The sequence below is a fragment of the Saccopteryx bilineata genome, chromosome 6 (genome assembly GCF_036850765.1).
Source record: "Saccopteryx bilineata isolate mSacBil1 chromosome 6, mSacBil1_pri_phased_curated, whole genome shotgun sequence".
NCBI lineage: Eukaryota > Metazoa > Chordata > Mammalia > Chiroptera > Emballonuridae > Saccopteryx > Saccopteryx bilineata.
The window spans coordinates 127,586,830-127,610,631 of NC_089495.1; the positions used below are offsets into that span (position 1 = coordinate 127,586,830).

The 23,802-nt window shown below is 53.1% G+C and overlaps 1 long non-coding RNA gene across 1 annotated transcript; it reads right to left on the reverse strand.

Moving 5' to 3' along the window:
* Window positions 1–980: 980 nt before the first annotated feature.
* Window positions 981–15,965, reverse strand: LOC136309517 (uncharacterized). Its single transcript, XR_010726286.1, has 3 exons — window positions 14,777–15,965; window positions 1,396–1,519; window positions 981–1,005 (listed from the first exon to the last, which is right to left on the reverse strand). It is a non-coding gene; the product is annotated as an uncharacterized lncRNA (long non-coding RNA).
* Window positions 15,966–23,802: the final 7,837 nt, after the last annotated feature.

The following is a 23,802-nucleotide window of genomic DNA, read 5'->3' on the forward strand; positions in this document are numbered from 1 at the left end:
CTGGAGAAGGGTTTTTTCCCCCAGCCTGTTTTACTGGAAAGTGCAGAAAGAAAGAGAAAGAGAGAGAGAGAAAAAGAAAAAAAACTGAGGGGCTTGGGAGCCCTGAGATTTCGGCCTGGCCTGTTCAGCTGAGCCCTGCTGAGGCCGGGAGTCTCAGTGGGTCAGCAGTGCTGAGTGAGGGGCTTGGGAATGCTGCCTGCTTGCTCATCCACTGTTAGGAGACTATAATAAACAGAATGCCCCACCATTTTCTGGCTCCACAGTTCCTCTACTGTTTGTCCGAATCCAATGAGAACCTACGTGCCTTAAATGAGTCTCCCTCCATTTTTGCTCTGCAGGATGGTATCCTGGGTGGTGGAGTGAGGGCAGATGAGGTGGGTTGGGTACGGTCAAGCCTGGCCACCACCAGGTCCCCAAGAAGACCTGGGCTGTCTGGCTGTGAGCATGTGGCTGGCCCCTACCCCAGGGCTGTTGTCTGAAATATGATCTGAGCCTCTCTGCAAGGGCCACTAATGCTACTACCCTAGAAATGCCACACCCCATCCTTCCCATTCCCCAGGAAGTCCCAGACTCAATGTGACTTTGAGTAACACCTGGGTTGACCATCACAATGCCTCCCCCAAGCCATTGCTGACTGTTCCTGGGTTGGGGGCAGGTCTTGGGTGCCACTCTGCATCCTCCTGTGCTCAGGCCTTGTCAACAACCCCCTTCCTGACCTGGGCCTGGACCCAGGGCCTACTCTCAGCCCCTACCCTTCATAAGGTAGACCCTGAGCCCTTAAAGCAGGTAGAATGTGGTTCCCTGCAGCAAGGGAGATGACCTGGCATCTAGGCCACACTGGCCAAGACATGATGCTGGAGGACAGGACAGAGGACCCCCCTGAATAGCTAGGCCAAACTGGTCTTGTCTGTTTCTTCCCAGTCTGGAGGTCACTGGGTTTGGCCTCCTCTGCTGGAGCATGTGGTCTGGGGTTGCTGTGGGCTGGGGTGGGATGGAGGTGTCCCCCTGTAACGTAGAGACAGAGGGGTGCTGAGATATTGGGGAAAGGGGTAGCCATTCAGCCTGGCATTCCCACACTAGACCCCCAGGCAGCCTTCCCTACCTGCCCTGAGGAAGACTCCCAGCAGCTGTTTTTTGAAACAGCTGGAAGCTGAGGTCAGGGTGAGAGCCCTGGTGGGGAATACAGAAAGGAGGCCCCCCTCCCAACAGAAGGCCTCAGTCCCTTGCCTTTGGAGCCAGGCCTGAGGAGGGTAGGGGTGGCTGGCCAGCCCAGGAGCCACAAAGGGCATGGAGAGGGCAATGCTGCGGCGAGCCGCCAGCAGCCTCAAACAATGTGGTTTCAATCTAATTGTCCCAAAATATTGTTACAACACAAACCATGTGCCATCCACTCACCTGCAACTAATCAGCAGCAAAGCTACTGAATAAATCGGTTCCACACTCGTGGGGCCAACGAACCAGCAGCCTGGCACGCAAACCAAGCTGCCAAGTCCAAGGCCACCGCTGCCAGGCCTGTTTCCTGTTGGGAGTGAGAACCATCAGGACAAGTGAGGGACACCATGGGGGCTCCTCATCTCTCTGCAACTCCCTCCTCACTCTGAGGGGCAGAGCTGGAAAGCACCAGCACCTTATGTCATGATTTGTCTAGGTCCCAGAGGGTCAGCCAGGGCACTGGGGCCACAGTGGGGCCAAAGCCAGGTAAACTGAGGTCTGCCTAGGATCTGAGAGCTCAGGGAGTCCCCAGTGTCCTCTCTCTGCCTTGACTATCCCATCCGAGACTGTGGGCCTGGAAGTCTTCACCCCTTTGTGAAATATTTGCGTACCCACAGAAATGACAACATAACAGCCTTTGATGCCACCAAGGCCTTTTGGTAAATGATTTGAGTGAACATTCCACTCAAGTGAGTTAAGGATGTCCCCCATTTAGGTAACAGAAAGACTGATGCCCACAAAGGACCCCTGGCATTCTAGGGCTCATTGCTGATAGGCTAGAACATCCAACACCTGGTTCTTCCCAAGGTCCACACTGCCCTGCTGGCAACTTGCACACTGCTGGCAGGTCAGACTGAACACAGGCCTTCTTGGAAGAAAGCCCACAGCTGAGCCCTGAGCTGCAGAAGAAGGGACAAATCAGACTACAAGTGTTAAGTTCTGGAGTAGCAGGCAATTCTCACCCCTTTTCTGTAGCCAGAAGGCCCCAATGGGGAGGGCAAATGATATGTCCACAAGCAAGAAAGGCAGCATAACAACGGGCTCCTTTTTCCAAATAACATCACATTCACTTTTTTCAGATGGACATACCTTATTTCAGGGGGAGGTATCTTTCGTGTGTGTGTGTGTGTGTGTGTGTGTGTGTGTGTCAGAGAGAGGGACAGATAAACAGGAAGGGAGAAAGATGAGAAGCATCAATTCTTTGTTGTGGCACCTTAGTTGTTCATTGATTGCTTTCTCATATGTGCCTTGACCGCGGGGTTACAGCAGAGCTAGTGACCCCTTGCTCAAGCCAGGGACCTTGGGCTTCAAGTCAGCAACTTTGGGGTCGTGTCTATGATTCCACGCTCAAACCAGAGGAGCCTGCACTCAAGCTGGTGATCTTGGGGTTTCGAACTTTGGTCCTCTGCATCCCAGTCCAACACTTATCTGCTGTGTCACTCCTCAGTCAGACATGGGGAAGGTATCTTTCAACCCACTATAAAGTGTCAGCCTCACCTGTAATTACCCCTGAGAGCACATTCTGCATTAGGTGACATGCTAATAGTTTTCCCATACTCGTTTTCGCCACATTTCTGGGCTGTGAATGTTACGCTGCTTTATAGATAAGGAAAGTGAGGTTCGTGAAGCAGATGGCCCACGGAGCAGATTCACACAGGGCCCATGATCTTCCTCCAGGATTCAACATTGCGCTCTGCAACAGAAGAAAGCCTGCCAAGTGACAACTGAGGCCCCAATACTAAGTGACAGGCATCGGAGTGACCTGCAGGGAGGAGCCCCACGTCTATTCAGCGGCCCAGAAAGATTGCGGGTGCACCCAATGCCACACAGCTGGCTGTGGCTGAATGAGGTTCTCACTCAGGCTCACACACACTGCAGCAACCCAAAGTTAAGGTCAGTTCAGAACAGGTTTTCTTGGGGGGGGGGCACGGAGAGAAGATATCAGGCCCAAGAGAGGCGAGGATGACACAGTCCCCAGAACTAGGCAGAGGTCAGTGGCAACCACACTGCCATCTGGCAGCTACTTGTGCAAAAATCCACAGATGACCACCAACCTTCTTTGTTCTGAAGGCTTCACCTACTCCTCATCCATTCTTTGAATAAGAAGTAACGTGGGCCTTACCAGGCAGTGGTGCAGTGGATAGAGCACTGACCTGGGATCATGAGGACCCAGGCTTTAGAGTAGGGTCACCAGCTTGAGCGTGGGATCAAAAACATGACCCCAGCCCTGGCCAGTTGGCTCAGTGGTAGAGCGTCAGCCTGGCGTGCAGGAGTCCCGGGTTCAATTCCCGGCCAGGGCACACAGGAGAAGCTCCCATCTGCTTCTCCACCCCTCCCCCTCTCCTTCCTCTCTGTCTCTCTCTTCCCCTCCCGCAGCCAAGGCTTCATTGGAGCAAAAAGTTGACCTGGCCGCTGAGGATGGCTCTGTGGCCTCTGCCTCAGGCGCTAGAGTGGCTCTGGTTGCAACAGAACAATGCCCCAGATGGGCAGAGCATCGCCCCCTGGTGGGCATGCTGGGTGAATCCCGGTAGAGCGCATGCGGGAGTCTGTCTGACTGCCTCCCTGTTTCCAACTTTAGAAAAATACAAACAACAACAACAACAACAAAAACCATGACCCATGGTCAGTGGCTTGAGCAAGGGGTCACTCACTCTGGGGGGAGCCCCCCCAGTCAGGGTCCATAAGAGAAAGGAATCAATGAACAACTAAGGTGCCACAATGAAGAGTTGATGCTTCTCATCTCTCTTTCTTCTTGTCTGTCCCTATCTGTTCCCCCCACCACCCCCCAAAAAAGAAGCAAGGTGGGTGGAATGGATTTTCTTTTTATCTCCTGTTCAGCTGGCACTGATGGGCAGGGGAGGAGCCAGGAAGATGGGCTAGGGACTCACCCTCAGAGGGATGGGACAGTGAGGGGGATGCCTCTGGGGGCCCTACATACCTCTAACAGGACCCTTCTTTTTTTTAAGTCATGTATTGTGGTAAAATATATAGCATAAGCCTGACCAGGCCATGGTACAGTGGACAGAGCGTCAGACTGGGATGCTGAGGACTCAGGTTTGAAACCCCGAGGTCTCCAGCTTGAGTGTGGGCTCACCAGCTTGACCACAGGGTCGCTGGCTTGAAGCCCAAGGTCACTGGCTTGAGTTCAAGGTCGCTGGCTTGAGTTCAAGGTCACTGGCTTGAGTTCAAGGTTGCTGGCTTGAGTCCAAGGTCACTGGCTTGAGCAAGGGGTCACTTGCTCTGCTATAGCCCCCCAGTCAAGGCACATATGAGAAAGCAATCAATGAACAACTAAGATGTCACAATGAAGAATTGATGTTTCTCATCTGACCAGGCAGTGGCGCAGTGGATAGAGCATCGGACTGGGATGCGGAGGACCCAGGTTCAAGACCCGGAGGTCACCAGCTTGAGCGTGGGCTCATCTGGTTTGAGCAAGGCTCACCAGCTTGAGCCCAAGGTTGCTGGCTCAAGCAAGGGGTCACTCGGTCTGCTGCAGCCCCCCCAGTCAAGGCACATATGAGAAATCAATTACCCTGGCCGGTTGGCTCAGCGGTAGAGCATCGGCCTGGTGTGCAGGGGACCCGGGTTCGATTCCCGGCCAGGGCACATAGGAGAAGCGCCCATTTGCTTCTCCACCCCCACCCCTCCTTCCTCTCTGTCTCTCTTTTCCCCTCCCACAGCCAAGGCTCCACTGGAGCAAAGATGGCCCGGGCGCTGGGGATGGCTCCTTGGCCTCTGCCCCAGGCGCTAGAGTGGCTCTGGTTGCGGCAGAGCGACGCCCCGGAGGGGCAGAGCATCACCCCCTGGTGGGCAGAGCATCGCCCCTGGTGGGCGTGCCGGGTGGATCCCGGTCGGGTGCATGCGGGAGTCTGTCTGACTGTCTCTCCCCGTTTCCAGCTTCAGAAAAATACTAAAAAAAAAAAAAAAAAAAATCAATCAATAAACAACTAAGATGCCACAATGAAGAATTGATGCTTCTCATCTCTCTCCTTTCTAGCCTGTCTATCTCTCCATCTCTATCTTACTATATATATATATATATATATATATATATATATCATAAAATTAGCTGTTTTAATCATGTTTAAGTGTACAGTTCAGTGGTTTTACTACATTCACATTGTTGTGCAACCATTACCACTATCATTTCTAAAATTTTCATCACCCCAAATGGAAACTCTGTCCCCATTTATGCAATAACTTCCCATTCCCCAACCTTACCCTCCTAGCCCAGGGTAACCCTTAAATCTACTTTTTGTCTCTATGAATTTGCCAATTCTAGATATTTCATAAAAGTGAAATCATAGCTCTGGTGGGTGGCTCAGTTGATAGAGTGTTGGCCCGGCATATAGACATCCCAGATTTGACTCCAAGGTGGGCACACAGGCGAAGCAACCATCTGCTTTTTCCCTCCTCTCTCTTCCCCTTCTCCCCCCCCCACCCCCCCAGCCGTGGCTCCATTGGTTTGAGTGTGGCCTCGGGTGCTGAGGATAGCTCGGTAGGTCCGAGGTTAGCTTCAACGCTAAAGATAGTTTGGTACTCGAGCATCGACCTCAGACAAGGATTGCCAGGTGGATCCCAGTTGGGGCACATGTGGGAGTCTGCCTCACTATTTCCCCTCCTCTAACCTCAAAAAAAAGTGAAATCATACACTATTTGTCTCTTTTTTGTCTAGATTCTTTCACTGAGCATGGTGTCTTCAAGTTTGTCCATGTTCTTCAAGATATCCAGGTGTCAAGATTTCCTTCCTTTTTGTGGCTGAATAATATTCCATTTTATTGATAGACCATGTTTTGCTTATCCATCATCCATCGATGGACATTTGGGTTGTTTCCACCTTTTGGAGATTGTGAACAATGCTGCTGTGAACACGGGTGTCCAGATATCCATTCAAGTCCCTGCTTTCAGTCCTTTTGGGTCTATCCCCATAAGAAGACTGCTGGTTTATGTGATCATTCTATGTTCGACTCTTTTTCTTTTTTTTTTTTACAGAGACAGAGAGAGAGTCAGAGAGAGGGATAGACAGGGACAGACAGACAGGAACGGAGAGAGATGAGAAGCATCAGTCATTAGTTTTTCATTGCGCATTGCAACACCTTAATTGTTCATTGATTTCTTTCCCATATGTGCCTTGACCGTGGGCCTTCAGCAAACCAAGTAACCCCTTGCTCGAGCCATCGACCTTGGGCTCAAGCTGGTGAGCTTTTTGCTCAAATCAGATGAGCCCTCACTCAAGCTGGTGACCTCGGGGTCTCGAACCTGGGTCTTCCGCATCCCAGTACGATGCTCTATCCACTGTGCCACCGTCCGGTCAGGCTATGTTCGACTCTTTGAAGAACCACCACACTCCCCTTCCTTTTAGAACGCATTTGTAATCTTTGAAAAGGAAGAGGTTTTTTTTTTTTTCCCTCCATTCCCTCTCCTGGGCCAGAAGCCATTGCAGGTGAGTGAGGTGGCCTCAAAGTCCCTGTGTTTCCAGGAGGGGTTGGCCATTCCTCGGCAGCTGACATGATCCACAGATGGCCTGACAAACTTTTCAAAATGCATGATTTCTTTTAGCGTGCATCAGAAAAACAGAACTGACACATCAAACCTGTGATTTCACAGATATGGACACTTGGACAAGATCAGAGGGAAAGAAGCTGGAGAAAGCACAGAACACTGTTGAGTCAATGGCACTGTTGAGTCAATGTTGAGTTAGGAAAGTCACTCCCCTTCCCCCATCTGCTTTCTCACCACGCAGGGGTCTTGGAGGCCTGGGCCACTGATGGACTAGAGAGAGGAAGGTACTCAGGGGGTGGGAGCTGCTTCTGCCCCTACCACTGGTTTTTCCTGTCTGTCTTTGTTTTCCTAACAGGCCGGCTGGCAGGCTGTGTGGTGATTCATGCTGGCCAAGGCCCATTTGCCCTGCATCCTGCTTTCCAGTGAAGTGAAAAACCTGACTGGGCTCTAGCACAGATGGGAAACCCCAACCCAGGGCCCAGGGCACTAACAGGTGTGGCTAGGCTGGGGCTCCCTCCCACACCCACACAGGCCTCTGGCCATGGCATCTGAGCTGGCTTGGTTCTGTCCCTGCATTGACATAGCAGCTGTCTCACCCCAGGCTGGAACCCAGGATCCAGGCCTCGTTCTCACCTGGAGCATAGGGGCAGCTATTACAGGCTGCAAGGACAAAGATCAGGGTCTGTCACAGCTCTTCCATGTCTTCCCTGGTGGAGGGACCAGGACCACTCAGGAGTGAATAGGGCTCCCTTCCAGAGGAACCATCCTGTGAGAGCTGCAGTGCCCAGGCAGCTGCCACGATTCCCCACTGTTTTCTGTTTTTTTCTTCTTCTCTTGATCCTGGGAACCACACGGGCACTGGGGTGATTCCTGGGGAGGGCTGGGGTAGGTTCCCAGTAGCAGCAAGCGAGGCCTTCATGTTGGTGTGTTGAGTGGTCCAGGTGTGTGTGGCTTGCACTTACTTCAAAGCATCAGGTAGGGTGTGGTTTGGATGCATCAGGGTCCCAGAGAGCTACCCAAAGGACTATGTGCAGAGGGGTAACAGGGCTGGGGAGTCAGCACTTAGTAAGAGTTGTCATTCTCCTGGGGCAGCAGGACAAGGAGAGAGAGTGTTGCTGAGTGTTGCTGGAACGTGGCTCAAGGGGGTGGTGATTGCACCGTGGCCCAGGGCCTGAGATAAGTGGTGCACACTCCCACAGCCCCACCTTCAGGTCCCTGACCTGTGCTACTCCTTGGCTCCACCTGCCCAGATGTTAGAGGGTGAGGAGGCCACTGTGATGTGCAGGCCACAGGGTAAGCCCCAGGCAAACACAAGGCACAGAGAAGGAACACAAAGCTTAGGCCAGCAACCTCTTTCCATTTGACTCCTTAAGTCAATTCATGTCGCAAACCAGCAAGACTTGTAATTGTGCAGGTATCAAGTGGGAACAGTGCAAGATTAGGAAATAAACACAGACAGAAAAAGGATGGAATCAGGAGGCCTCCTATAGGTTGATGGCATACAAGAATAGGGTGGGAGGGGACCCCCGGAGGGGATGCCCCCGGCCAGCTTTATTATATAGTGCAGAGAACAAAAGCCATTTGTCAAACAAGGAAAGTTCTAATACGGAGTCACATATCTAAGGTATAAACAGGAATCCTCTTAAGAATGTACCATTCTCCACCATGCAACAGCCAAGGGTGTGGGGAAGAACTTAGTCTTAGGCTAAGCCCTCTTTATCAGCTTATAGACTGTCTTCCACAAATACGTGCTCAGAATAAATGGTATTTTAGTGAAAGCATCACCTAAGAGCAGAGTTCCCAGCCCCAGGATTAGGTTCCAAGAGCCAGGGTCCCCCAGGGACCACTCACATACCTGTTAGGACCTGCCCAATGGGACAGGGAGGAAACACATGCCTTCTGCTGTCCACCTTGGTGCTATGATGTGGGAATGATCATCTGGGGTTGGGATGGGGCAGGTAAGGCCAGGGAGCATAGAGAACTACTGGGCCAGGAGCTAGGGGATGGGGTGTGGGTTGTCAAGACTCAAGGATGGACAAAGACTAGCAGGTAGAAAGGCAAGGAGGCTGGAGGCAGGGGGAGGGCAGTGACCTAGTGAGTGACACAAGGGGCCAGGCTGAGAGGGTGACCTTAAACTAGAGATGAGACATCAGGGATAGGATGGGCAGGAGCTGGTGAAACCAGAGGTCAGTGTAGAAAATAGCCAACGCCCTCTGCCTCCATGCCTTTGCCCCATACCTGAGGGTGTCCTCAGGACCCAGGGCCCACACCAGATGGTTGCATCTGCAAAATATTCCTAAGTCCACAGAACGTCTCCCAAGCCTTCCTGAAGCCAGGACACCATTACCTGTAGTCACCAGGACAGGGGCTCAACCCAGTAGCACTGAGGCTCCCAGTCATGGTGGCAAAGGTGAAATCTGAAGGGATCGAAGCCCAAGCCACTTCAGAACACTCCAGACCAGTCTTACAAAGATTAGAAAGCAAACAGCAGGCCCCGTGTGACCTCAACCTGAAGCTCTAAGGCAAATTGGAATGTCTGTGTTTGAAGGGGCCACATTCCCAAACTGCATAAAGGAAGCAGGGACCCATGTGTTTTGTGCTGACCTAAGCAGGGCACCCATGTCAGTGTAAACAGTGAAATATACTCCCAGAGGGAGGCACCCCATTTCCTGGTGATGCCCTCAGGTGGAACCTCCCCCACCACACTGCCCCTGGCTTGCCCCAAGCCCTAGGCTATATGGGGAGGCATGAGCCCTCATAAGCGGTCCACCCCAGCCAGCCTAACCTGGGAAGCAGGGTCAGCTGTCTGGCTCAGGGCCATGGGGAAGGGATCCGTCAGGTGCCCTGCTGGGAGGACATCTTTTTTTTTTTTATATTTTATTTATTAATTTTTAGAGAGAGAAGAGAGAGAGAGAGAGAAGGGGAGGGAGGAGCAGGAAGCATCAACTCCCATATGTGCCTTGACCGGGCAAGCCCAAGGTTTCGAACCGGCAACCTCAGTGTTCCAGGTCGACGCTTTATCCCACTGCGCCACCACAGGTCAGGCTGGGAGGACATCTTTAATTAATCTGCAATATGTTCTGTCTTAGACAAAGACAAGCTTCTCAGACAGACCTGGTTTAAACCTTGTTGTGTGGCTTTGGACAAGTTACTCAACCTCTCTGTGCCTGTTTTCATAGTGGGGACCCAGAGTGCTAACGCTGTACACATACAAGGACATGTGCCACTAGAGCCAGCACTTTCTTTTCCTTTTCCTCTCCCTTCCTACTCCATGTCCCTGTGGCCTTGAGACAAAGCATTTTGCAATTCCTGTTTGGGGCTAGGCACTGGCAGTCAGAGGCGGATTTAACAGTGGGTGCACCAGGTGCATGCCCTGAGCCTCAACTTCTGAAGAGCCCTGCGAAAGCCCAACTTTACACTTTTTTCTAATAACAAGGGGCCTAATATTTTCTTCTGCACCTGGGGCCTCAACCAACCTTAATCCGCCTCTGATGGCAGTGTAGGTCAACACAAGCCCACCAAGCCCAGTGAGGGGTTAGCACTGCTCTGGGTGGACAGAGGATGGCCACGGTGTAAGGTGGGTGGAAAGGCAGTGTCCAGTGGTGGCCATTGTTCGGGTTCCTATCCCACCAGGACACTTGGGCCTGCCATTCTCTCACAGCCCCCAATCTTCACGTCTCCCTTCCCCCTAGATCATATCCCACCTCCTCCAGCTTCATTTAGTCATGTTTCACCAGCATGAAGATGCTAAGGTGGGCTGAAGTAGGGGGTGGGCTGCATCCCAGGGTCTCCCTACAAGGCCCTGCCCTGGTTGGGGGAAGGGGTCTTCCTTGTGTCCCTTGTGAGCTTGATTACCACAGGGAAGAGGCCAGGAAGCCTTCTCGTCCTTTCGAAACTTTGCCTGTCTCCCTCAGGGTTGGCTCTGATCTTCGGTTCGCCACGGAAAATTTCTGGGGGTGCCAATGAGATCAGCTTGGCCACCAACAGGCAGCATGGACCATCGAAGGGCCAAAGAAATGACCTTCGTTCCTACTAAAACCTCATCATCCATCCATGAATCCATCCACTATTCATTCAATAAACGTCCTGTGTGAGGAGCCCTCTACCACAGATACTTTGCCTCCTTGGGTTGACCCTACAGCCCATCAAGGTCTCCTGGGTGGTGTGCCTGGGTCAGAACCATCTGGGAGACTTGCTAGTCACACCAACACTTCCCAGGCCACTCTTCAGGGTGTTCACCAGGGGCCTCTGAGAACCTTGCTTGGCTGTGTCTTCAGAAGGTGCCAAAGGCCCAACCAAGAAGCCAGGAGCTGGCAGAGCAGCTGCCTGTGGTGAAGTTGGGGATGTAGTCACCAGGCACTGTGCCTCCTTGCTTCAGAGGTCGCAGAGGCCTGCCTGGTCTGAGCCCTGAGCCCTGAGTCTCTACCAGCCTAAAGAACAAAGCCTGTGGCCCTGGCCAGTTGGCTCAGTGGTAGAGTGTCGGCCTGGCATGCAGGAGTCCCGGGTTCGATTCCCGGCCAGGGCACATAGGAGAAGCACTCATCTGCTTCTCCACCCCTCCCCCTCTCCTTCCTCTCCGTCTCTCTCTTTCCCTCCCGCAGCCAAGGCTCCATTGGAGCAAAGTTGGCCCAGGCGCTGAGGATGGCTCCATGGCCTCTGCCTCAGGCGCTAGAATGGCTCTGGTCGTGAAAGAGCAACGTCCCAGATGGGCAGAGCATCGCCCCCTGGTGGGCATGCCGGGTGCATGCAGGAATCTGTCTGACTGCCTCCCCGTTTCCAGCTTCGGAAAAATACAAAAAAAAGAACAAAACCTGTGATCTCAGACCCCAGAATAATGGGGTGGGGCTGTGCTTTTTATAAGACAGGAGAGTCTGGGGACAAAGGCCTTAAGGCCCTAAGTGCTAGTCACCCTCTGCCTTGGGTAGACCACAAGACCGTGGTCACTTGTCTCCTAAAGGAAAGCTCCAAAGGGGGGCAGGCCACCCTGGTCCCCACCTCTGCCCCCATAGCATCCTCTCTGGTCCTCCTTTGGGGTTCCCAAGGGCCCTTCCCCCACAGCCTGGAGGACCTGGGGCATTTAGCCAGGGCTCCTCCTTCCTCTTCCTTAGCGTCAGAATTTCCAAAGGACCTCATCAGGGCTAGGTGACATAGCAAGGGACCCAGGGTGGGGTTGCAGGGGTGGTTGGAACCCTTCTGAGAGTCCTCATCCCTGCCATGACTGCAGAACTACCCAGGAGGAACATCTGGACTGCAGAACAACTACCCAGGAACCCTGAACATCTTGTTCATGCTTAAGGCTTTGCAGGGATCTTCCTGCCTCCAGACCCCTTCCTCCCAGCTGACATGATTAGTAAGGAGTGCAAGGGCTGGGAAAATTATTAATTTCTATCTGTCAAGTTTACTTCTAGGAAAGTTTGCCAATTAACTCGACAAGTTGAGGCAACCAGAACAAAAGAGAGGCAGGCAGAGGCTAGGACAGTTTTTGCTGGGAGGGGGTGGGGAAGGTAGACCCCATATTGCTAAGGAGCCTGGAAGCTTAGGACAGAGGAAGGAGGAAGCTGCCACCAGCCCCGTTGATGGTAAGTAGCGAAGGGTGGGGGGCAACGTTGCCTCAGCCTTGTCCTTCCTGGCCACAGTAGCATCTTCTAAAACGTGCGTATGTTGTGGACGGTGACAGGTTGGGGCCCTGGCTCTGAGAGCGTCCATGCATGGACTTTGAAGCTGACTGTCTAGCACAGGTTCTGAATGTCAGGAGCTAGTGGCCAAGGACCAGGTGACCACCACAGTGGAGTATTCTGCGTTTTAAGGTGTCCCACCTGACAGTCCCCAGCCCTGGTCCTTTACCCATTTTCTTGCCCCCTTTTGTGTGAAGCCAGGCTCCTCCCCAGGCAACTGACAGTCCCTGGAGATGGATAGCTGCTGTTACAGCCCTTGGCTCAGCTCTGCCTGAGGTCTGTGGGGACTGAGGAGCAGAGGCTATCTGGGCCCTTGGGCCTTGGTGCTGCATATGCTGTCCTGGTTAAGTGCACAGCATCTGGCCAGGGCAGTGTGATCCTCCACAGGCTGAAGAAACAGGAAGCAGATCCACACAGGCCAGGAGAAGTGGGCAGAGCCAAGGCAGGCCTCTTGACACTATGGGTCTCCACAGGCAGTTGGCAGGTTGCTTCTGGGCCTGAGAAGCCTACTAGCTGCCTCTGCTCATGGTGTGTGCTGGGGGAGAACCACTGTGCCCAAGGTCCCAGGGCCTTAGGGGACAGCCCTGTCCAGCAGGCTTCTGGATGTCTGGCTCAGGGACACTTCCCCAGGCCCACTCTGCAGCAGCCAGGGACAAAGGCAAGACCCAGAATGATTTTTCACCGTTTCTTGAAAGGCAGCCTAAAATATTCATCTCCTACCAGCCCAAGACCACAGCCTGCTCTTTTAGTTTCCTGTTTCCTGCTATCCAAATCTAATTTCATGTTGACATTCTGTCCCTCCAAATGGAGGGGCCCAGCCCCCTCCAACGATGCCCTAGCTGCCCCCCATCAAGTCCCATAAGTACTTAGAAACATAAATTAAAATAAATTGCATTTTTAAATCGCAAATAGGGGGCATTTTATCGTTTTTATTGCATAACAACCATTAATGAAGTATAGTCCCAGCCGCCTTAATTGCCTGGAGACTAAAGTTCAATTCCTATAGTCCATGCAGGCCAGGGACACCGTGTGTCACATCCAAGTCACATCCATGCACCTGGTGTAACTTAAGTGTAAATAAATTATGGGCAGGACTAGGTTCAGGAAAGGTCCTGAAGGCTACATGGTAGAGATCCTGCCTCCTGAGTGATGGATGAGTTGGAGGTCCTCTTCCCTGACCCCTCCCCTCCTGACCAAGGAGGATGTACTCAGGGAGGGCTGAGGCCCTATCAGGAGGCCCAACCCAGCCCAGCCACAGGCTGGCTTTCCCCAGCCCCTCCTGGGTAAGACCCAGAACACTTTCCCAGGTTTCTGGAACCACTGGAACAAGGAGCCAAGAAGGCCAGAGTTTCCTCCTTTCCATGGTATGCACCTGGAGTTTGCAGGAAGCATGGTCATGTTTGTTAACATTGGAGCTGCCCAATCTCCTTTTTGGCAGACAGGTGAACTCACAGCTGCTGCCCCATTGAGCTCACTGTTCAGCCCTTCGGGTGGGGCAGTTGAGACAATGGAGAGTGCAGAAGCCATCAGGGGCCTGACTGCCCAGGAGGGACCAAAAGCTGGCAGACTCCCTTCCTGTTGCTCCTCCCAACTCCCAGGGCCCCAGGCCCCTGGCCCATTATTAATCTTTAACTGCCTTTGGGCTAGTGCTGACCCTAAAAGCAAACAGGAATAGAATCCCTGGGGATGGGACACCAGTGGCCACAGGTCACCTGGAGTGGGCTTGAGGTAGGGGTGAGGACTGTGCAGAAAGGCCCTATCTCCCTGGTGCCTCCCAATAATGGAGCTGATTTCTGCCTTTTCTCCAGTTCAGAAAGTTGCTACCTCTGCCAGGATTGATGAGGGCAGGACCTCAAGGCTGAGGTAGATTTGCTGGGCAGTCCCCACAGAGGTCCCTGAAGCAGCTTGAGGGCAAAGGCGTCCCTGGAGAATGGGGGGGGGGGGGCTTCCTTCAGAAATCCGCTGTGCTATTGTTACACTTTCAAGGCCAAGGAATTTTTTCAGGAGGTGTGACAACCAAAAATTGACAACTTTTCTCCCCCAGCAGCAGAAATTCTGGGAAAAACAGCTGCTGCTGTTTTCAAGCAGAGGAAAAAAACAAGGTCAGGTGCCACGAACTGGCACACTCGCTGTCCTCCCAGCACTGATTCGGGGTGGGGGGGAGGTTTGCAGGGGTGGGCCGAAGCCACGTGGAGCGCTCAGCAGTCCTAGAGGCCTAGGAGGACTGGGGCTTGGGTCTTGGCCAAGGTCCTGGCTAGTGTGGCTGTCACAATGGCCGGATCCTCTGGGAGGGGTTGGAGTCTAAATCCGTCATCAACAAATCACCTAATAATTGGGGGTGAGGTGAGGGGTGCCGCCGCTGTTCGGAGAATGGAGCCCAACCTTACCCAGAAATGACAGTAGAATGGGCTGCAAGCGCTGGCTGGCCAGGCCAGAGTTGGGCCAGCAAGACCTCAATCCCCACCTCTGTCCTCCGCTGGCAGGTGGCCCGGCGGCCTCGCCTTTCTCCTGCGGCGAGGGACCAAATGGATGCAGGGTCTGCTCAGAAGCTGGGGGTTGGCTGGGCCTGTAAAGTTCTGCGCGCTGACGCCCACTCCCCATGGGCCGCGAGGTGGATGAGGCAGTGATCCTGGAAGCGGCTCTTGCAGCGCCCTGGGTGAGCCCTCGTCTCTGGACTGGTGGAGTAGGAGCTGCTTAGGGCGTAGTGATTCTGCACAAAGTGGTGTGGCCGAGCCTGCTTTCAACGTCCAGTATGCCGCTGAGGGTCACGACCCGGCCAGCGCTGGGCCCTTCCGAGGGGCACCCTTCTCCATCCACGCGCACTGCCAAGGGAGGCTGTCGGGCAGAAGCTTCGGTCCCTGTGGGTGCTCCAAGGACCCTGACACTTCTGAGCCTGTGCTGGCAGTATCCGGGGATGGGGGGGGGGGGGAGAGCCCAAGCCCTCGCATGTAAGCGGCACCGCGTGCGCAGGTGGAGAGTGGACGGGTGGTCGAGCGGAACAGGACACGGGAGACACAAGGTCCAGTGCTCCCCGGTGCCCAGCCCCAGCCAGGAGCAGCACTCTCCTGACCAACCCCTTCCTGGGTGTAAGTTCCTGTCTCTCCAGCACAAATCAACAAATAATTCTCGGTATTTCCCAAACTGGGGTACCTGGGGTGAAGAAAAGGGATGGAGAGAGGAGGGGACGGGGGTCGAACCCGCTGGTGTTTTCTTTAAAAATTATATATTTTATGTCAAAATCGCTTTTCGTTAAGACCACAAACATCCAATTTGGCTTGGCGTAATAAAATCAGCCGGAGCTCCTTTAAACGGAGCCATTCCGGTGAATTAAGTTGTGAAATCTAATCTATTATATCCATAAAGGAGAATGTTTTCATTGTAAATTCAGGTTATAAAGAAACTATACCTGGGATGCCAGCTTCCCTCTCGGATTTGCTACTTGGAGGGTTATCAAATTACTTCAAAATGCTGGGCTACGCTCTCCATAGCTCATGGCAACAAAAATTAAATGTGGCAACGTTTATTAGTACGAAGAGGTCAGAAACAGCCACAAGGAGGTATGATTAAAAAAGGCTCCCTCCCCTCTTCTCTACGTTCAAAATCGAAGTTACTATTTTCTCTATTAACTTGACTTTTTAAAACAATCTAAATGGGTCAGGACTTCTTTGACTTTTGTCTCCATACTGGAGATGTCTGGGGCGCAGCTCCCGGGTGGATCGCATGTGGGTCCCAGAGATCTGGGGCACGCAGCAGACCTCGGTCAACAGCGTGGAGACCTCGTGGCTCTGTCCGATCTGCGTTGCGATCGCGGCCCGCACATCTGGACCGAGAAGGGGCCCTGGAAGCCCAGCGGCTCCTCAGCATTGGAATTTAGCTCTCAGGCCCAGGCACCCGGCATGCTTCAGTGGTGGCCGAGCCAGACAAAGGAGTCGCCGGGAGAGGGGTTAATATGTACTCCCCCTTCTGGGTCCATCCCACCACACCCTCCTCAGGCAGCCTGGAATAGGGGAAATGCAGCACCTTTATATTTATTTGATTTGCAACGGGTTGGGGGTATTTACTGCCTTTCCTCGGACAGGGGTCTTGGACCCTGGTCACTCAATGTCCAGACACCCCCTCCCCCACGATAATATCCACTTCTGAGAATTAACTGATTCCAGGCTTGGATCTAGGGCTTCGTTCGCTGGCCAGAAGTGGGAGGCGGTCGCCTAAAGGCTCTCTCTGCCCTCACTCTGAAGAGGGTTGTTGTGGAGGCCGTGAGGCAGCCATTGAGTAGTTTCGAAAATCCCGGGTAACCCGAGGCCTTTGTCAGACCCGGAAGATTTGAGGCAGTGGCGGAGTGTCGCCCAGGCCTTGCCTAGGCCGCCAGCGTACCCCGTTTTATCTTTGATTTCTATTTTTTTCATGCCACTTCCAACTCCATGTCTGAGATGAGAATAAAAGGAGGAGGGTGGAGGGGGATGGGGCCACCAAGCATCAGTGAGGGGGTCCCTCCAGTGCAGTGGGGCCCCTTCAACGCGCAAGACTCATACCCAGAGCGGAGGGGTGAAGGGTGATCAGACTGGGACCATGCGGAGGTTCACCATCCGACTCGGCACCCAACCGCTAACCCAGGTTGGGAGTGGCAACTCCTGAGTTTAATAGAGCCTCACCGAGTCTGCCCTGCACCAAGCGCGCCTCCCTGCATGATGTTAACACCCTTGGGCAGCAAGAGAATGAAAAAAAATACTACCCTAAATTGCTGTGAAGGGGGGCGCAGAGGGGTCTCGACAGGCCGCATGAGCCCAATAGAGGCAAAGGCAGAAAGAGGCCTTTTTTTTTTTTTTTTTTCTTGCCACGCGAAAAAGATCCGCCCAAACGGGTAAGAAAGGAACGGTGTTTTTTTTATAAGTTCCAAAATGGAGAATGATCTTAGTGGTCTACACCCATATGTGAACAAAAAGTAAGGATGTAATTAGTGTGGGGAATTCAGGAGATTGTAAATCTTCGGCGCTTTTTCCACTGGAATTAGCAGTCTTTCTAGCTTGAGTTTATTTCGAGATAAGTGAGGTCCCGGGCTTTGGTGGATGCGGGTCTGCACGCGACCGCCACGCAGGGCGAGCGGGGCGAGCGCAGCGAGGATGCTGCACATACCTTGTCCAGTCCTCGGACGGTGGAAACCGAAACTGCACGCCTTGCCCCCAGGAGGGGCTCTTTCCGCCCTCGGTGCCCCCCTCTCTCCACGCCGGGAGCCAAGATTTGTGATGAGTGGGGCAATCTCGGGGGCTGGTGGCTGGGCACTGGAACAGAACCCACTCTGGGCAAGGGGCTCCTTTCCTTTCCAGCCCGAATTCTACTGAGAATATTCGCGGATGCGCGGGAACCGGGACACTTTTCACAGCGTGCTCCATTCGAGCCCCCTCCCCATTCTGCTTTCGGCCTTGGCTCTTTGTTTCAACTTATGGGGGTGGCGGAAGAAAGGGACACAAAATCACCCCTCCCCTTTAACTATCAAACCCCTTTTCAATCTCCGCCCCCCCCAAACGGCAAGAAATACATTCACTCTGTGGTGGATTTCCCCCCCACCCACCGCGTGGTCAGATCTCCAACTTACACGTAATGAGGACTCTTCTTTTTCTGAAAGCCTGCAACACAACCCCCCAATCTAGAACTCACCTAAGGCCCATTAATAAGGGAAGAAAGAGAAGATGCATCCACTCTCTTAAAGGATGCCCAAATAAAAGCACGCCCTTTCCTTCAACCCTTTCCAACAATACCTTTTGTTGTAAAGAGTCAGTCCCGTCTTAAGAACAGGGGCGGAGGACTTACAGGTTTATATTCAGATTTCTCCCCCAAAACGATTCCAGGGCTTCTTTTGTTTGAAGTAGGCAGGGGGGAGGGGAAGAAGCCCGGCCTCTCCCTAACCCCCATAAAAACAAAGCCCGCGGGCCTCCCTTTAACCCTCAAGTCTCCGGCTCTTGGGTATGGGAGGGGCCACTACAGGACAAGGGGAGCTGCCAGCCAGCATGGGGCCATGGTGGGGGGCCTCTCCATTCCGAGCTTCCTCCGGCCTCCCCCTCCAAACTGAGCGTCTCCGCCGGAAGAGCCCGGTTTTCCAGGGATTGGGGTGAGAAAGGGTGAAGGGAACAAAGCACCATTGCCTGGCTCGGGGTCTGAGGCAGGACGCACAGAATCTGCAACGAATTAAACGGAACCTGGAAAAAAGAGACAAGTTTTTCTAAAGAAACACTCCTTCCGAGCCCGGAGGTGGAGTGGAGAACGGTTCCCCTGCTGGTGCTGCGGGCGCACCCTGGACCAGAGTCGATTCCGCATTTAGTGACCCTCTCAGAGCCCCCAAAAAAGACACGTTTGCAGCAAAAGGCTCTTACACACCAGCCGGGTTTTCATTCGTTCCCTACCCAGAGTGCGCTCTGGGCACGCGGGAAACAAGGGAAATGCACGTACCTGGCGGCGCTCCGAGGGCGGCCTCTTGGGCCCCCCGCTGGCGAGGATGCCCCCAGAAACCACTCCCCGCCCAGCCGGTCGCCCCACGGTTCGTCCCTCCCTCCCCGGCGACGCACCCTGCCGTAGCCAACTCTGCAGGAATCGCGAGAAGTTCCCAGTCTCGGCGCCGTATCCATCTTCTAGCGCCATGGCCCTCGCCTCCTCCCCGAGCGAGGGAGAACAGATGTCCTCGCGGTCAGCAGACCTGGAGGAGGGATCCGATGCGGTCTGGGGAGCGGCGCGTCCCGGCGCTGGGCTGCGGTACTGCTGCAGGTCGGGCCCGGGAGCATCCTTTTTGGCTCGGGTCCGCGCCTTCCCACATTTCCGCGGAGCTGCGGAGACGGACGCGGAGCTCCCGGTGAAGACGAGGCGGCGGTGGCCGCCGCGGTCCGGGCAGGAGACCCGGGGCGGGAGGGGTACTGGGCGGAGGGGCCGGCGAATTCCCCCGCGCCCCGCGGCCACCGCCCTCCAAGAGCGCCCCGCCCCGGCTCCGCACCGCGCCTAAGCCCTCCTGCAGCACACCCCGCGCCTCCCCCTCCCGGCCTTAAACTCAGAGTCCCTTCTCCCTCCACCTCACGCCCGGCGGTTCCTACCCCGCCCGCGCTGCTGCCGCGGGTGTTACTCTCCCCTTGTCCCGAGTCCGCATTCCTTCGCGCCTCCCCTTCCCGCCCATGCCCGGCCCAATCACCGCCCGCCGCTACCGCTCTCTTTGTCTGGGCCGTGAGCGCAGGCCAATGGGGTTGCGCGGAGATGTGGGGGTTGCGTGGAGATGTGGGCGGTGCGCGTCTTGGCCAATGGGCGGGCCAGACGGGCGGTGAGTGGAGGTACCGGGTTCCGGGTGTCGGTGAGCCGGCCTCACGTCGACCCGTCCCACAGAGCCCGAGTGTGCCTTGTTAGTGATTGTTGTTATGCAGCATTGCTGGGGCTACAACTGACTAATACGCCCACACTAATTAATACAGAGAGCCAGCGTGACAAAACCCCAGAATATGTGGCATTGGCTTAGTGATTGGCTTATGGATAACGAGGAAACGGATATCGTGAATTGGAAATAACATGCTTCCCTGGTTACGTCGTGGCAAAACATTTGGGAAGACTAAGAGGAGATAGAGCCAGAATGTGAGTGCTTGCTGGTCAATCCTTGCAGCTTTCCCGTGGAGTTATCCGGAGGTGGAGGCCAGTCTGCAGTAAGAGAAAGCCCAGAAATTTGGGATCACAGGCTGGAAAAGCCGAGTGCTTGTACCGCAAACAGTAGATTTTTGCCTTCTTCCTTATGATTTTATGTATCATAAAAATTTTTACAAGGATATACTACTTATATATTTTGGGGGGGAACAAAACTTAAATTTAAAAACTTTCCGGCCCTGGCCAGTTGGCTCAGTGGTAGAGCGTCGGCCTGGCGTGCAGAAGTCCCGGGTTCGATTCCCGGCCAGGGCATACAGGAGAAGCGCCCATTTGCTTCACCCCTCCCCCTCTCCTTCCTCTCTGTTTCTCTCTTCCCCTCCCGCAGCTGAGGCTCCATTGGAGCAAAGATGGCCCGGGCGCTGGGGATGGCTCCTTGGCCTCTGCCCCAGGCGCTAGAGTGGCTCTGGTCGCAACAGAGCGATGCCCCTGAGGGGCAGAGCATCGCCCCCTGGTGGGCAGAGCGTCGCCCCCTGGTGGGCGTGCCGGGTGGATCCCGGTCGGGCGCATGCGGGAGTCTGTCTGACTGTCTCTCTCCCGTTTCCAGCTTCAGAAAAATACAAAAATTAAAAAATATTAAAAAAAAAAACAAAAAAACTTTTCAAAAGTCAACTGGATATCTTGGGACATAAAAAATTTGAACACCAAACTAAAAAATACATAACACGTGGGCCGAGGAGTAGCATGGACACAAGTGAGCCTTGACAGAGTGAGCTGGATGGTCAAGCTGAAGAATTCTTAAAACACTGAGTAAAATATTAAAATTACAATGTGGAAGGGAGAGTGAAGAAACATGGAAAATAAGCCGATAGTTTCCTTTTTGGGTTTTTTTTTTTTTTTTTTTTTTTAATTTAGTGAGAGGCAGGGAGGCAGAAAGACAGAATCCTGTGTGCACGGGTCTGGGATCCACAGGGCAAACCCACTAGAGGGTGATGTTCTGCCCATCTGTGGCAATGCTCCTCTGATTAGCAACCAAGCTCTTCCTAGAGCCTGAGGTGGAGTCCTTTGAGCCATCCTCAGTGCCCCAGACCAACTCAGGCCAATTAAGCCATGGCTGTAGGAGAGGAAGAGAGAGAGAGAGAAATGGGAGGGAGAGGGGTGGAGAAGCAGATAGGTGCTTCTCCAGTATGCCCTGACTGGGAATCGAACCCCGGACATCCACCTGCCAGGCGATGCTCTACTACTGAGCCAACCAGCCAGGGCCAGACTACTTTCTCATACATGCCTTGACCAGGGGGCTCCAGATGAGCCAATGACCCCTTACTCAAGCAGTAACCTTTAGACTCAAGCCAGCAACCTTGGGAGTCATGTTTAGGATCCCACTCTCAAACTAGCGACCCTACACTCAAGCTGGTGAGGCTGCACTCAAGCCTGCAATCTCAGGGTTTCGAACCTGGGTCTTCACAATCCCTGGCTGAGGCTCTGTCCACTGTGCTACTACCTGATCAGGTTGATTCTTGTATGTGACCTGACTAGGGATTGAATTCCCAATGTTGGCATATTGGGACTATGCTCTAACGGTCTAACCAACTGAGTTACTGGCTCAGGACAAGCCCTTAGTTTCTGAATCCAGTTAGAGTAATTAAAAGGAATTCCAAAGGGTAGAGACTGCAAGGCAAAGGCTATAGGAAAACCACCCTGGGCTGAAGGAGACCAGTGAAGACATTTTAGAACAGAGTATAAAAGGATCAACTACAACTTCCCAATGTGTTTGGTGGGGTGGGGGGTAGGGGGAACAGATTATGTCCAAGAAAAGAGAAAAGGAAAAAAACGGCCTGACCTGTGGTGGTGCAGTGGATAAAGCATTGACCTGGAATGCTGAGGTCTCAGGTTCAAAACCTGGGCTTGCCTGGTCAAGGCACATATGGGAGTTGATGCTTCCTACTCCTCCCTCACTTCTCTCTCTCTCTCCTCTCTAAAATGAATAAATAGGCCCTGGCCGGTTTGCTCAGTGGTAGAGCGTTGGCCTGGCGTGCAGGAGTCCCGGGTTCGATTCCCGGCCAGGGCACACAGGAGAAGTGCCCACCTGCTTCTCCACCCCTCCCCCTCTCCTTCCTCTCTGTCTCTCTCTTCCCCTCCTGCAGCCAAGGCTCCACTGGAGCAAAGTTGGCCCGGGCACTGGGGATGGCTCTGTGGCTTCTGCCTCAGGCACTAGAATGGCTCTGGATGCAACAGAGCGACGCCCCAGATGGGCAGAGCATCGCCCTTAGTGGGCATGCCGGGTGGATCCCAGTCGGGCACATGCGGGAGTCTGTCTGACTGCCTCCTGTTTCCAACTTCAGAAAAATACAAAAAATAAAATGAATAAATAAATAAATAATTATAGAAAAAAAAAAAAAGGAAAAAACGATGTCAGACATGGAGGACTGTGGATTCCCCACAGTCGGGTAGCTTCACTGTTTGGAGGGAGAAGGATTGGAGCCTGGGGTTCTCTGCCAGGCTTGCAGCCGTTCAGTTGAGAGGAAAACCAAACTCTCTTTGGGTCATACCAAGTGTTGGAAGAGTTTATTTCCAACAAATACTATCTGAAGTAATTACTACATTATATACTCTAGCAAAATGAAAAATCAATCAAAGAGGAGGCCTGGGGTACAGGAGCCGTGAAACTCTTTTTACCAGGGAGGAAAGTTGTAATATGCTCTTCAGTCTGGGGGAAAGGATAGATGACCTTATTCTGGGCAGTGGTGGGGTGGGCTAGGGAAATATTGTAGAACTAGAAAGCCACGGGTCTTTGTGATGGGGACAGCCTGGATACTAATTCATTCTCAACCTGGGTAGAGAAAGATGAGTTCAGATGTTCTCATTAAAAGTTTAAAGTAACCACTAAGTGAATAGTATGATGATATAAAACCATGAGTAGAAAAAAGAAATTGGAACAAAGACAACTTGCTGTATCTCACAAAAACAGGATATGGGGACAGGAGTTACAGCAGGAACAGCAGGGCACGTGCAATTGAAAACTGGAAGCTGGATCACAGGAAGCTGTTTAAGTACAGTGGTCATCACAATAAATGCTAACCAGTTAGAGCCATGCATTAACTGAAAGAGACACTCCAGATGGATAACAATTCAAACTCCAGACACCTGTGTCAATAAGGCTGGCCCCAACAGGTGGCTGGTCTGGACTAACAGTCCCTAACCTGGGTCCAAGACCTCAGGCAAGAAGTTCACAGACAGCCAGGGGCCCAGGAACTTGGATGGGATATTAACCCACCTTGCTTTTCACTGACTTCTAACTAAAGTTTGTCATTTCCTTCAGTTATGAATATGCAACTTCACTGAAAGGACAGATATTTTCAAATCAGGCTGCAAATCTTGCAGACCTCTTGAAAGACTGTTTCTGGTCACCAGTACTTTAAAAATTGGGGAGCTATTTAATGAAGAAACACATACCACAATTTTTTTTTTTACAGAGACAGAGTCAGAGAGAGGGATAGACAGGGACAGACAGACAGGAACGGAGATATGAAAAGCATCAATCATTAGTTTTTCTTTGCACATTGCGACATCTTAGTTATTCATTGATTGCTTTCTCATATGTGCCTTGACCACAGACCTTCAGCAGACCGAGTAACCCCTTGCTTGAGCCAGCGACCTTGGGTTGAAGCTGGTGAGCTTTTGCTCAAACCAGATGAGCCCGCACTCAAGCTGGCAACCTCAGGGGTCTCGAACCTGGGTCCTCCGCATCCCAGTCCAACGCTCTATCCACTGCGCCACCGCCTGGTCAGGCACAAATACCACAATTTTT